The sequence below is a fragment of the Homalodisca vitripennis genome, chromosome 1, assembly GCF_021130785.1.
Source record: "Homalodisca vitripennis isolate AUS2020 chromosome 1, UT_GWSS_2.1, whole genome shotgun sequence".
Lineage (NCBI taxonomy): Eukaryota > Metazoa > Arthropoda > Insecta > Hemiptera > Cicadellidae > Homalodisca > Homalodisca vitripennis.
Genome location: NC_060207.1, coordinates 33,075,180 through 33,087,500, shown reverse-complemented (window position 1 = coordinate 33,087,500; position 12,321 = coordinate 33,075,180).

The window sequence follows — 12,321 nt, the reverse complement described above, 5'->3', positions numbered from 1 at the left end:
CTAATGGTTCAGGAGCTACGTGGACTGGAAGTTTTCATAATGTTTGCCAATATGGCGGCCAACTTTAAAATATTTTATGGAACACCCTGTATTTTATGTTGTTTTTATATTCTACACTACAAAATAAGACATTTTTGCATTTTAGAGTTTTTCTATATCTCTAATGGTTCAGGAGCTACGTGGACTGCAAGTTTTTATCATCAGTCCGAAAAAATCCGAAAACTTGCAGTCCACGTAGCTCCTGAACCATTAGAGATATAGAAAAACTCTAAAATGCAAAAATGTCTTATTTTGTAGTGTAGAATATAAAAACAACATAAAATACAGGGTGTTCCATAAAATATTTTAAAGTTGGCCGCCATATTGGCAAACATTATGAAAACTTCCAGTCCACGTAGCTCCTGAACAATTAGAGATATTGAAAAACTCTCAAAAGCAAAAATGTATTATTTTGTTGAGTAGAATCTAAAAACAACATAAAATACAGGGTGTTCCATAAGAGATTTTAAAGTTGACCGCCATATTGGAAAATGGCGGCCATCTTCAAAAAATTTGAAAGTGTATCCCTGAGTGAAACTTAAAATTGAGCAAGTTCCAAATTTAAAGTGTGGTGCTAAGTCGTGTAATTAAAAAGTTAGCTATTGGATCACTTTAAAAAACTCACCCTGTATATATATATGAATTAAACTACATACTTTAGGTAGAGACCTCCTTTTCTACTGTATTACAGGTTTTATGTCTATAAATTAGATGTAAAAAGTATCCTTCACCGAAAGTTTTCTTTGTATAAGGATGCTGTTTTATTTAGAAAGTGTTTAATCTTAAATGAATATAATTAATAAATATGAAAATATTTGGCAAAGAGGTCCTCTTATCAGCATATATGAAATAATAAGATTTTCTGTTTCTATTATCTATTTCTTCATAGTTTTACACTGTGAGATTTTTATAGTATGTAAAATACAGAGTTTTTAATAAAAAAACATTTAGTACTTAATATCGGCTACTTGTGTAATGGAAATAAGGCTTATAATTATGTGTATTTAGACTGATATGAGTTTGAGGTTTTATAATAAAATTTATTAAATCTGTTTAAGATGTTACCTACTAATAAAATTGGGCATGATAAAAACAATAAGGATCTTTAGATACTTTGCTAGAAGGAGCTACAGGATTCCCATAGAAAACGTGTAGTATAAGAATATCTATGAATAAATTAACTCAGGAATTAAAACGTCAATACGTATGCACTAAACCAATGTGTGAATCTCGATTCCATGCAATGGTGCAACCTCTAAGCAAAATTTTAGTTTTAGTATTTAAATTAAAGTTAAAAGTAACGGAGGATTATCCTTCATTAAATGTAATTGCATGTATAATTTCGTTTGTGTCGGCATCAGATACCTAAATATCGTTCGGTGGCTAATTGATCAAAGCGAACTGGGAACGTTGGCGGTTACAGTCTCTAATTACCTCACCCTTACACAGCTAATCGCCAGGTTTAACTTGCCTAGTTGATTTTGCTGCTGTGAATCAAATTTAGCATCTGCTAATTCGGAAACTACTTTTTGGAAAGTAATTTGGAGTAATTTAAACATGGATTTGTAAACTTATTTATGTACTAGCACTTACTCTCGGCTTTGCACGCGTATCAGCACTTCTGGTTCCAGTGAATGAAATTTCCGCCGCAATGTTGAGTTTTCCTTGTTGCTACGTAGAGATATGTCCGAAATTGCCGGCCACTGTAATTTACTCTGGTGTTAGTATTTTTTGTTCCAAACACCATTTGCCATGATTTTGCCTTGTTTCCCGATCAAGAATACATGTATGTATACATACAAAGATCTAAGTAACCTACTTCTAAGATGGGTTTTATAACAGTCTTTAATAGATAGTAACTTTGCCTGTTATATCTAATACTAAATATTTGATAGATTTTTACATTTAAATATATATTTTTACTAATCATTTTTACTCTGTGCTCCACAGTCGTTACAAACTGGTCGGAATAAGAAGTGTTGTTACTATCAGATTTTCTGTATGCATTAACACTATAAATGTATACAAATTAAAAATAGTGGTTAAGTTAACTAAACATTTGTTTATGCTGTCATAAAACAATGTTTACACGGAAAAGATAATAACATTTAACAGATTCAGTACATTAATGTTTCGCAACTTTAGAGACCAACATGGGATTTTTCAATACTTTAGAAATAAGTGGGGCGTAGCTCGGAGGGATTTTCGAAATAAGAATAGGCCTAAATGCATACCAGGGACCCTAAGAATATCCATGTAAAAGTTTACAATCGGTTGAATAGTTTACACGAGAAAGCAAAACAAACAAACAAAATCACTTTTGCATTTATAATATTATTTATCAATTTATGGTCCAGTATAACAAAAAATATAAATCCTATTTTTAAATCTAAAATTTCACTCAATATAATTTATTGTGTGAAACTTATCGTAAAACTTAACAAACGTTAATTGCATATAACATTGGCCATTAATTAATTATTTTTTTTTACTTTATCAAATCGTAGAATGGGACGTTTGTTAATTTTTATTACCAGTATAAATCAGGGTTTGTTAAAGGATTCCCTTGCCATCCACGTATTGACTTACTTAGCACCTAAACTTCTCTCACTATTGTCAAGGTGGCAACAAAATACAAAATTTTGTAGTATTCCTAGACTTATCCAGCATTTCTAGATGGTAGAGTGTGAGGTGGAACAACTGTAACAGCTGATATTCTAGCTCATCTACCGCGGGTAGTCAAGAATTCTGAATATGATTTTCGGATATTATCACTTACATTTTAGGAGTCAGTCATATGTATTAGTTTGAGATCTGTCTAATGAGCCTCAATATGTACCCTAAAAAAATCTATAATGGACTTGATCTTCATATAACAATTCCGATGTTCTTGTGTCTACAACTATCATTAAGCTTCAGTAGATATTCGTTTTATGAGTCCAAATTATGTTGAGTCGTACATACCAGTTTGGGTTTTGGTTACATTCCATCCCACAAAGTAAAAGCCAATACAATAGGGGAGTTGCCAGCCCCACAACTAGTAGGGCACTAGACATGAAGCACATGCGGGCTAACAACTCTGCGTGCTCAACAGTGTACTTAGCGGCTATTGTGGCAGGAGCCGGCCGAGGGTGGCGAATTGTCACTTCATCAAGTTTTCTAGAAAGTTTTGGAGCCCCTTCTTTGCCATAATTACTGAAGCCCTCCAGTCCTTTTTTGATTCAGGGACTCATTTTCAGTCTGGGGAGTAACCGCAGGGTAGTCGACACGCAATCGTGAATTTCCCGGAAGAGTACTTGGAATCCCATAAAGACAAAAAGTCACTTGGGTACTTTTCCTTTCAAAAACTACAAATTCACCTTCCACGTTACTCTTAATTAAATTTAGAAATAATGTAGTGATAGGGGCTTAATGACTTCTTTGAAGCTACTTTCTTCTCTGCTAGCATTATTTCTAACTGTGATATGACACTTGCAATTTCTTTTTGAAAAGATAAGAGATTAAAATGCTTGAAGGGATACAGAAATATAGTTACATGCCTTCATGTGTAATATTATTTTACTTTGAATCGATTACTCAAAAGCATGTCATCTATGAAAAACGTTTAATCTCTGATAAATATTTATCTTACTATATATTAAGTTTGGAGACAAATGTAAGAATGTAAAGTTAATAGTGTACAACTTTTGGTGACTTCAAATCCCAATGAATAGCATACTATTTCAAAGTATGGATTTCTAAAACTTGCCAATGTGATGCGTTAGAATTTTTATAGATGTGATCATGTTCGTGAGTCACATAAATCCAACACAATAAATCACTGAATAATACGGAACTCAGTACTTAGTAAAGTCTGTACCATCTTTATAGTACCTCCTCACATTGTAATATTGTACGGCAACGTTTCTGTGGTGACATTAATCTAAAACTCAACAGGGATAGCAACATTTGAACAAGGTGCTATCTGTATTACTGTACTGGCCGATTGGTAGGGTTGATCCAGTTGGCACCCAATCTAAATTGCCCTCAGGCGTCAGCAGCACAGTACAATGGGCATTGAACCAGTTGATTGTGGGGTAGTGGGTTATATTAGTACCATACTCTTTTAGTGTTTATTTTTACATCAAAACTATTGAGGGATACAGGGTTACGTACATTTCATAAAATATGGTATAAGATTAAATAGAACATTATTTTAAATATTTACCAAGGATAATCAAAATCCTCGCCTCTTTTGTGGCGAATTCGTTTGACTCCTTAATGAAACCCCACAAAGCACCAACAAATCAATGTTTTCAGTGATTGTTCTTTTCACAATAAAAGGTGAACTTTTCTTTGATGTTGTAATCAGTCTTTATCCCTTTAAAACTTTGTTGATTTAAAGGTGCATTGGGTATTTACATCGGATATTTTCGAATACGGCTTTCATATAAAACGTATCTTTTAAGAATTTCAAACGAAATACGCTACAAAAGAAACTCTCATTGAACACTGATACACCTCATTCTATATACTACATACCCTGATTGAATACTAAAATAATGTTTCACTTAGCAAGCCCCTTACCAAACCATCAGTTAATGGGATTACTTTCTTTAAAAATCTCCCAGTGTTTATAAATTCATTAGGACATATAAAGTTATTTTTGTGTATACACCGTTAGGTTGAAATTACCAATGTAAATAGCTAAATATTTGCATACACTTCGTAGCTCTTCTAATTTTAGCATTTCTGTAGAAGTACTAGGTAAGGGCACGCACGACCATGCGTCGCCTTGAAATACATTTTGTATCGTTGGACGATAACACATGAGGGTGGTGACTTCTGAGGTCGTAGTAATAAATACTAAAAATGCAAAGTCTACTTATAAGTTCAGTTTAATTACGAAAAACTTACAAGCACCACTTTTAGATAGTAAAGGAAAAGTATGTAATGCCACGTTGCTGCTAATTAGAACACAAGAACTAAAAACGAATATCTTCTAAGTGGGCCTAAAATATCCAATGTTCTCTGGAATTATGCCTACGACGTTCTACTTTATAAAACAATAAGATTTCACTTCCCTTCGCAATATGTAGACTCACAACCCGGGTGTCGGCGTCATGGCACGAGACATTGAAGCTGCAGTCTAAGAACGGTTATTTCTAGAAGACGAGTAGAGTTGGGAAACTGGTAGCCATCTACTCAAACAACACGTGAGATACATGAGGTACGTGAGCTACGTGAACTCGCCTAAAACAATTTCGCGACGGTATAAGCCATTTAATGATACAAATTACTTATTATAACAATGTGTTCGCCATTAAGGACGACGCCACAACTTTTATCTATCTCAATCAAGCAAATAAAAGATCTTCAAGGGTAAGTAACTGTACTATTTACATCTTTACTTTACGTTACATTCATTTTTATATGTTTGGCTAATTTAATAATACGAAAAGATAAATTTTACTTACGGACAAAGCGCGCGAGGTCTGATCGGTCACGTAGTTGGGCTGCTACAAAGGGTTAGAAGAAAATATTAATCCGCGTGCCAATTAGGTAGTTACTCCGCCGATAATTTAGTTCCGGAACATTTGGATAAAAATAATATTAAATTATACTGGCTGACTAGGTTGCGAAATTTACATTATATGAAATTCAATTAACTAATTTACGGTACAATTTTCATGCAAAATTACAAGTTTAGAGCCCAATTTGGTATCGGATATCCTGCGGACTGACATGATCAAACAGATGGAGTAGAAATTTTGGCAACCATAGAGTGATTAGATTTCTGACACTCAGCCAATATGCACACCGAGTAAGTTATAAAACATGATAATTTCATTGACACCCACAGATGACTTACTGATTAAGCCACTGTAATATTACAGAAGACTTAAAAAACCAAAACCTTGCTTATTACTCCTTTTACGTATTTTATATGAAACTAGCAGTTACCCACGCTTAGCATGCCATTTCCTATTGAAAGAACGAGACATCATGTCCTTTTTAAATGGTTTAATAAACACTCCTGAAAATAAGTAATGGTTACTGGAGGATATTCCAGTCTCCTGATCTACTTCAGAATAACTGGACTTTAAGTTTAAAGTGCAGTCTTTTTGAACCATGAAGTCGGATATTGAAACTGCTTATGATTTTCCTTGTAAGTCATGAGGCATACATGTGTCAAATTTCTTCTTCTAGTACATTATTGAGTTTTAAAACAAATATATAGTTCTTTTAGGGTTGAAACCCTATTTCAACCCCTATGGGTGGTTGATTTTCCTGAAAACTTTTATTTATCCTCTGAGAGCATGGGGTACATGTTTGTCAAATTTAATCTGTCTGTTACCTCGGGAAGATAAGAGATTAAATAATTTTCTAAGAGCTGTAATTCCATTTAAACCCTTATTGCTGTGTTATCTTCACGAAAATACTTTAGTCATTCTATTTGCCAAGAGTAATACGTGTGCCAAATTTCAACTTTCTAAGAAATCGGAGTGTGAGTAAAAGCTTTGCCTTTTATACGTAAAGAGATAATAATACATAAACAATACAAGCGTAACAAAAAAAGTCACAAACCCTTACAAATATCAAAGTTATGTGCTATACCGGGGACCCTTCTTGTATTCCTCTTAAGAATGAACCCTTTTGATGTGTTATAAGGAGGATTCTATTGTGCTGACAGTGATTCATTGGACAAGTGACTCTTGCACTCGCCGCGACAGATACACATGTCATTCGTTAAGAGTTCGGTTTGCCTTTGTCCGGGACCCGGACGCTGTCATGCACATCGACACTGGCTGTGTGCTAATGGCCAGAGTATATCTATTGTGCCACCCTTACTCAGTGGGGGCTATAAGAGGCATCGCCATTTGTGCATCACAACTCATTTGTTGATTTCTTTCTGTTCACTATATCAAAGTTTCAAGTTATAAGCTCATATGTAATAGCTCATACGAAAAAATGCTCTAAGTTCTAATGTTTGTTATTTTTATGTGTTAATATAAGTACTGAAGCCGAGGTTGAAAACATCTTCATATATATATATATATATATATATATATATATATATATATATATACATATAAGAAAAGTTTTTGTATGAAAAAACATTTCAATCCCTACCCCCAAACATTTGTTAGTTTGAGTGTAAGTAAAAACTCTTTTATTGAAATTCTTATCTAATACTTTCTGTCATATAGACAAAAGGCGAATTAAATCTTTATATTTAACCTTTACCATTTTAACTCCAAAATTTAATATGGGTGAGAGTGTTCTGTGTCCTTTATATTAATTACACTATAAATTATTCACTATTTTCTTATTTCAGAGGGTGTTATGTGATATGTAACGCACGGCCTCCCTGGTAAGTTTATACCCTAGTTACCAAGTCTGTTTACCCCTAACGAACTAAACTGGATTGTGACATCGTTTGCTTTTAGCTACGTCATTAGCTTTTCACACTGTGAAATGTGCCCTGTTTCAAGAATGTAAAACGGGCTTTCCACTATTAGGTACAAAATATTTATGGAACAATCTTAATGATATCAAGTAGAATAAGTTACGAACACAGTGTTAGATTTACTTTAGGCGATTATAAGCGTTTTATGTCAACGTTTGAATGTCAATTAAACACTACACTGATCAAACATTAACTAATCAAAACCACTACTAACTCATAAAAATTAAGGCATCAACTGGACCAGCTACCTGGAAATTCAAAAAAACCCGAAAGGAATTGTAATGGAAATAAAATTATTATCAAAATACATTATTAATAATGAAAATTTTCACATCACAAAATAACATTCCTTAATTTTTTACCATACTAGATTTGATAAAATAATTTAGTTTTATCTGTTCTCAAGCTCTTTAAATCTTCGCATTTATCGTTTTCCATAAACTCTATGAAAATGTTTTCAGTGAAATACAGCTTAGTCTTACAAGCAGTTTCTTTCTAAACAGTGCATAAAGTAATTCTCAACTAAAGACATACCGTTGTTTTAGAGATTCTTAGTACAAAACAAAGTTGTGAATTGGTTACAACTAGCATTGTTTTTTAAACCATGAATTTATTACCCTAGCTTTTACAACATTTTAATAATACGGGATTTTACAGGCATTACATAATACTTTTTTATAATCAATGTTTTCAAACAAACAGTTATTGGTACAATGGTAAATCACAAAGGTATTAATTATTTTCTACTTTTTTTACCATCCTGGGGAAGTAATAGGTCCTCATAGCACGACAAACACAAAACAAATATTGCACATTAGCACAGTTTTGTTAGCTGTGTTGATATACGTACATTGTCAGAGCTGATTATAATATGGAATAGTTCCCATCACTCACAAACTGATAGCGAGATACCAATACGACCTAGACGAGAATTATTTATGAATAGATTATATCATTGCTCAGAATATCAATAACGAACATTAGCGAAGAGAATCATGTCAGCTGCGTTGATAGCTGTTCACTGTCAGAGTTGATTCTGTTATGGAATTGTGCCCATCACTCACAGAATGATAACGAGGTACCATCACCCATACTACCCAGACAAGAATTATTTATGAATAGATTATATCATTGCTCAGAATATCAATAACGAATATTAGCGAAGAGAATCATGTCAGCTGCGTTGATAGCTGTTCATTGTCAGAGTTGATTCTGTTATGGAATGGTGCCCATTACTCACAGAATGATAACAAGGTACCATCACCCATACTACCCAGACGAGAATTATTTATGAATAGATTATATCATTGCTCAGAATATCAATAACGAACATTAGCGAAGAGAATCATGTCAGCTGCGTTGATAGCTGTTCACTGTCAGAGTTGATTCTGTTATGGAATGGTGCCCATCACTCACAGAATGATAACGAGGTACCATCACCCATACTACCCAGACGAGAATTTTTTATGAATAGATTATATCATTGCTCAGAATATCAATAACGAACATTAGCGAAGAGAATCATGTCAGCTGCGTTGATAGCTGTTCATTGTCAGAGTTGATTCTGTTATGGAATGGTGCCCATCACTCACAGAATGATAACGAGGTACCATCACCCATACTACCCAGACGAGAACTATTTATGAATAGATTATATCATTGTTCACAATATCAATAACGAACATTAGGCGAAGAGAATCATGTCAAGCTGCGTTGATAGCTGTTCGCTGTCAGAGTTGATTCTGTTATGGAATGGTGCCCATCACTCACAGAATGATAACGAGGTACCATCACTCATACTACCCAGACGAGAATTATTTATGAATAGATTATATCATTGCTCAGAATATCAATAACGAACATTAGCGAAGAGAATCATGTCAGCTGCGTTGATAGCTGTTCATTGTCAGAGTTGATTCTGTTATGGAATGGTGCCCATCACTCACAGAATGATAACGAGGTACCATCACCCATACTACCCAGACGAGAACTATTTATGAATAGATTATATCATTGTTCACAATATCAATAACGAACATTAGCGAAGAAAATCATGTCAGCTGCGTTGATAGCTGTTCACTGTCAGAGTTGATTCTGTTATGGAATTGTGCCCATCACTCACAGAATGATAACGAGGTACCATCACCCATACTACCCAGACGAGAATTATTTATAAATAGATTATATCATTGTTCATAATATCAATAACGAACATTAGCAAAGAGAGTCATGTCAGCTGCGTTGATAGCTGTTACCGGTCATTGTCCCACATACTCGTACAACTGGCAAAAACCCTCTCATGACCAACTACACTAGCCTGAAACTGTTTAGCACATTACTTCAAAGTCCTGTGAATTTACACCACTAGGGCTTTCCTCGTAGGGAGAATCAAATTGTTAAGGCCTATCAATTCGACCTTGTTCACTCGAAGTACAGACTGGACATAAAGCTTCTCACAGTTCCAAGTGTCCTCACCTTCAACGATGTTATCGAGAGTGACCGCGAAGCGCGCCGCATATGCCACGTTTCTCATTTGAAAAACGTGTGCAGCAGAGACAAAATTGGGCCGTGCCTGAAGTGACAAATAGGCCCGAGAATACCCGTAGCCCCAGAGGAATTTGTTCAAGAAGTAATCGATCTCACCGTACTGCCGTATTGTCAATCATTACCTCGAGGTACTTGGCAGTAGCTCTTCAGTTGGACGTTGATGGCAATTCTCCTCCTCGTCAGGAGCACTATCTCTGTCTTGCTGATCGCTGACCCTCCATCCACTCGCTGAATCTGTCACCTCCTCAACGTTTCTCGCTGCGATAAACTCAGCAACTTTGTTGCCATAGCCATCGAGGAAGCTCTTGTCTGACATCTCGAGTCTCAGCTAGATGCCATAAGAAACATTTCAAGGTTCGGGCTCAAGAATCGAACCCTGTACAGCTCCGGAAGTCATGGAGACTCGTCGCTGACCTTTGATCGTATCATACAGCAGGGTGCAATCTGTCTTGTACAACTACATGATTCTCAGGAGATAAATAGAAAAGTGGAACGTGTGTGCTCTAGCACCCATAGCATGTCGCTCCACCTTGTAGTATTGAAAGTGTTTTTCACATCGAGCGTGACGAGGAGGTCCACGTGCCGCGACCAATGGTTGTGGTCATTCGCCCTCCGCACTGCCTGCACTACCTCCTGGATGGTGTCGGTGGTAACAAGTCAAGAGACGATCACCTCAGTCAGTATGACACAAATGAGCTTCTCCATCACCTTCCACGCTGTGTCAAGCTTACACAAGTGGTGAAATAAAGAAGGAGTCCCCTGTGCAGCTTTAAAGACTAGGTGGGCCACCTTCCATGCAGAATAAAAAACACCATCTGGACTTCCACTTTGGTTCATTCTCCCTTGTTGGCCTTCATGATGTTGGTGTACCCGTCACAGTTAGGTAATTTCCTTTTTACTTAGTAATGTTTAGTGCATAACAATACTTACACCTGAAGATAAGGGTACATTTAAATCCTTTAAACGTAGTGTTCAACTTTTGTAACATACAAGTGGCAAAATGTCTGAAACCGTATTATCTTTTCAAATCATCCAGCGTCAAAAGCAGACTATAAACAATGAAAAGTTTCCCCCGTCGTTGCCTAAAATAGATATTTGGAAATGAGATTAAGGTTAAGCTTACTAGTCTGGATATGGTAGTAATCTTCCAGTAGAGCTTTTGGCGCAGTCTAGGTGTCTTGCACGCTAACCCTGAGTTAGTATGATTAAAACTAATTGGCCTCCTAGTCTGGCCACAGTAGTTGGCATGTGTGCACTACGTTATTAACAGTGGTTATGTACAGTTTGCATAATCTAAGGTCTAAACTTAGATATTTAATTTAGACTGTAATAAACGTGTATGAAAAGTTTATGAAGTGGCGATATAAATGTTAAATCATATGCACAAATTAAATAATACAATTTTTAATACATTTTATGTGATGCTTTTTGAAGTGTAAACTATTAGTTATTGCTTTCTTCAATACAACTGTATATACAGATTTATAAACCGACATTGTATTAGTATGAATATAATTCTTTACAAAAATAATCTTTTTAATAACAAGTTGACTGCGCAATACGCCTTACGGTGAGGCACGAGTTTAAGAGTAGTCGGTCTCATTAGCAGTGAACATGTCAATTAATAATATTATGTAAGTATTTAATCACAACATATCACCCAAACCCAAATCAATTAGTAATAATTTTGTATTGGAATATTTTTAAAATACTATAGGAATATGTATTTTAGTTCTTAATCACCAAATTCAAAAATTCTTTAAGTATATATTTTTCTTTTTAGGCATATACAGTCGACGTCATAAATAAAATCTAAGTTTTCTGACTCGAATAATTTACATGATCACAATCTTAGAATATTTCGGACTTTCTTTAGCCTACAAAAATACAGACTAAAGTTTATTTTTAGATTTTCGGTTGGACGTTACTTTATAGCTATCAGTTTTTAAACTGGGTGAAATTGTCCTCGGATTAGTCAAGGCCATTAATTATGAGATCATGTAATAAATAATAAAAATGAATAAGCCAAATTCCAATGCGAGCATTAAACTTAATATTGCAGCACTATTCGATCTAGCTGAAATCTGTCCGCCCACTGGACACTGGTTACAGTGGACTGGCATTAAGACCTATACGTTGGTTGTTTATAATAATACTTGTATTACTAAACACTTAACATAGTTTTTCCTACAATATAGAAATTTTACTAAAAACACAAATTTGAACTATTTTGCAGTGTTTTTAAGTGTTGCACTATAGTGCGATAACATCGGTGTTTAATCCAA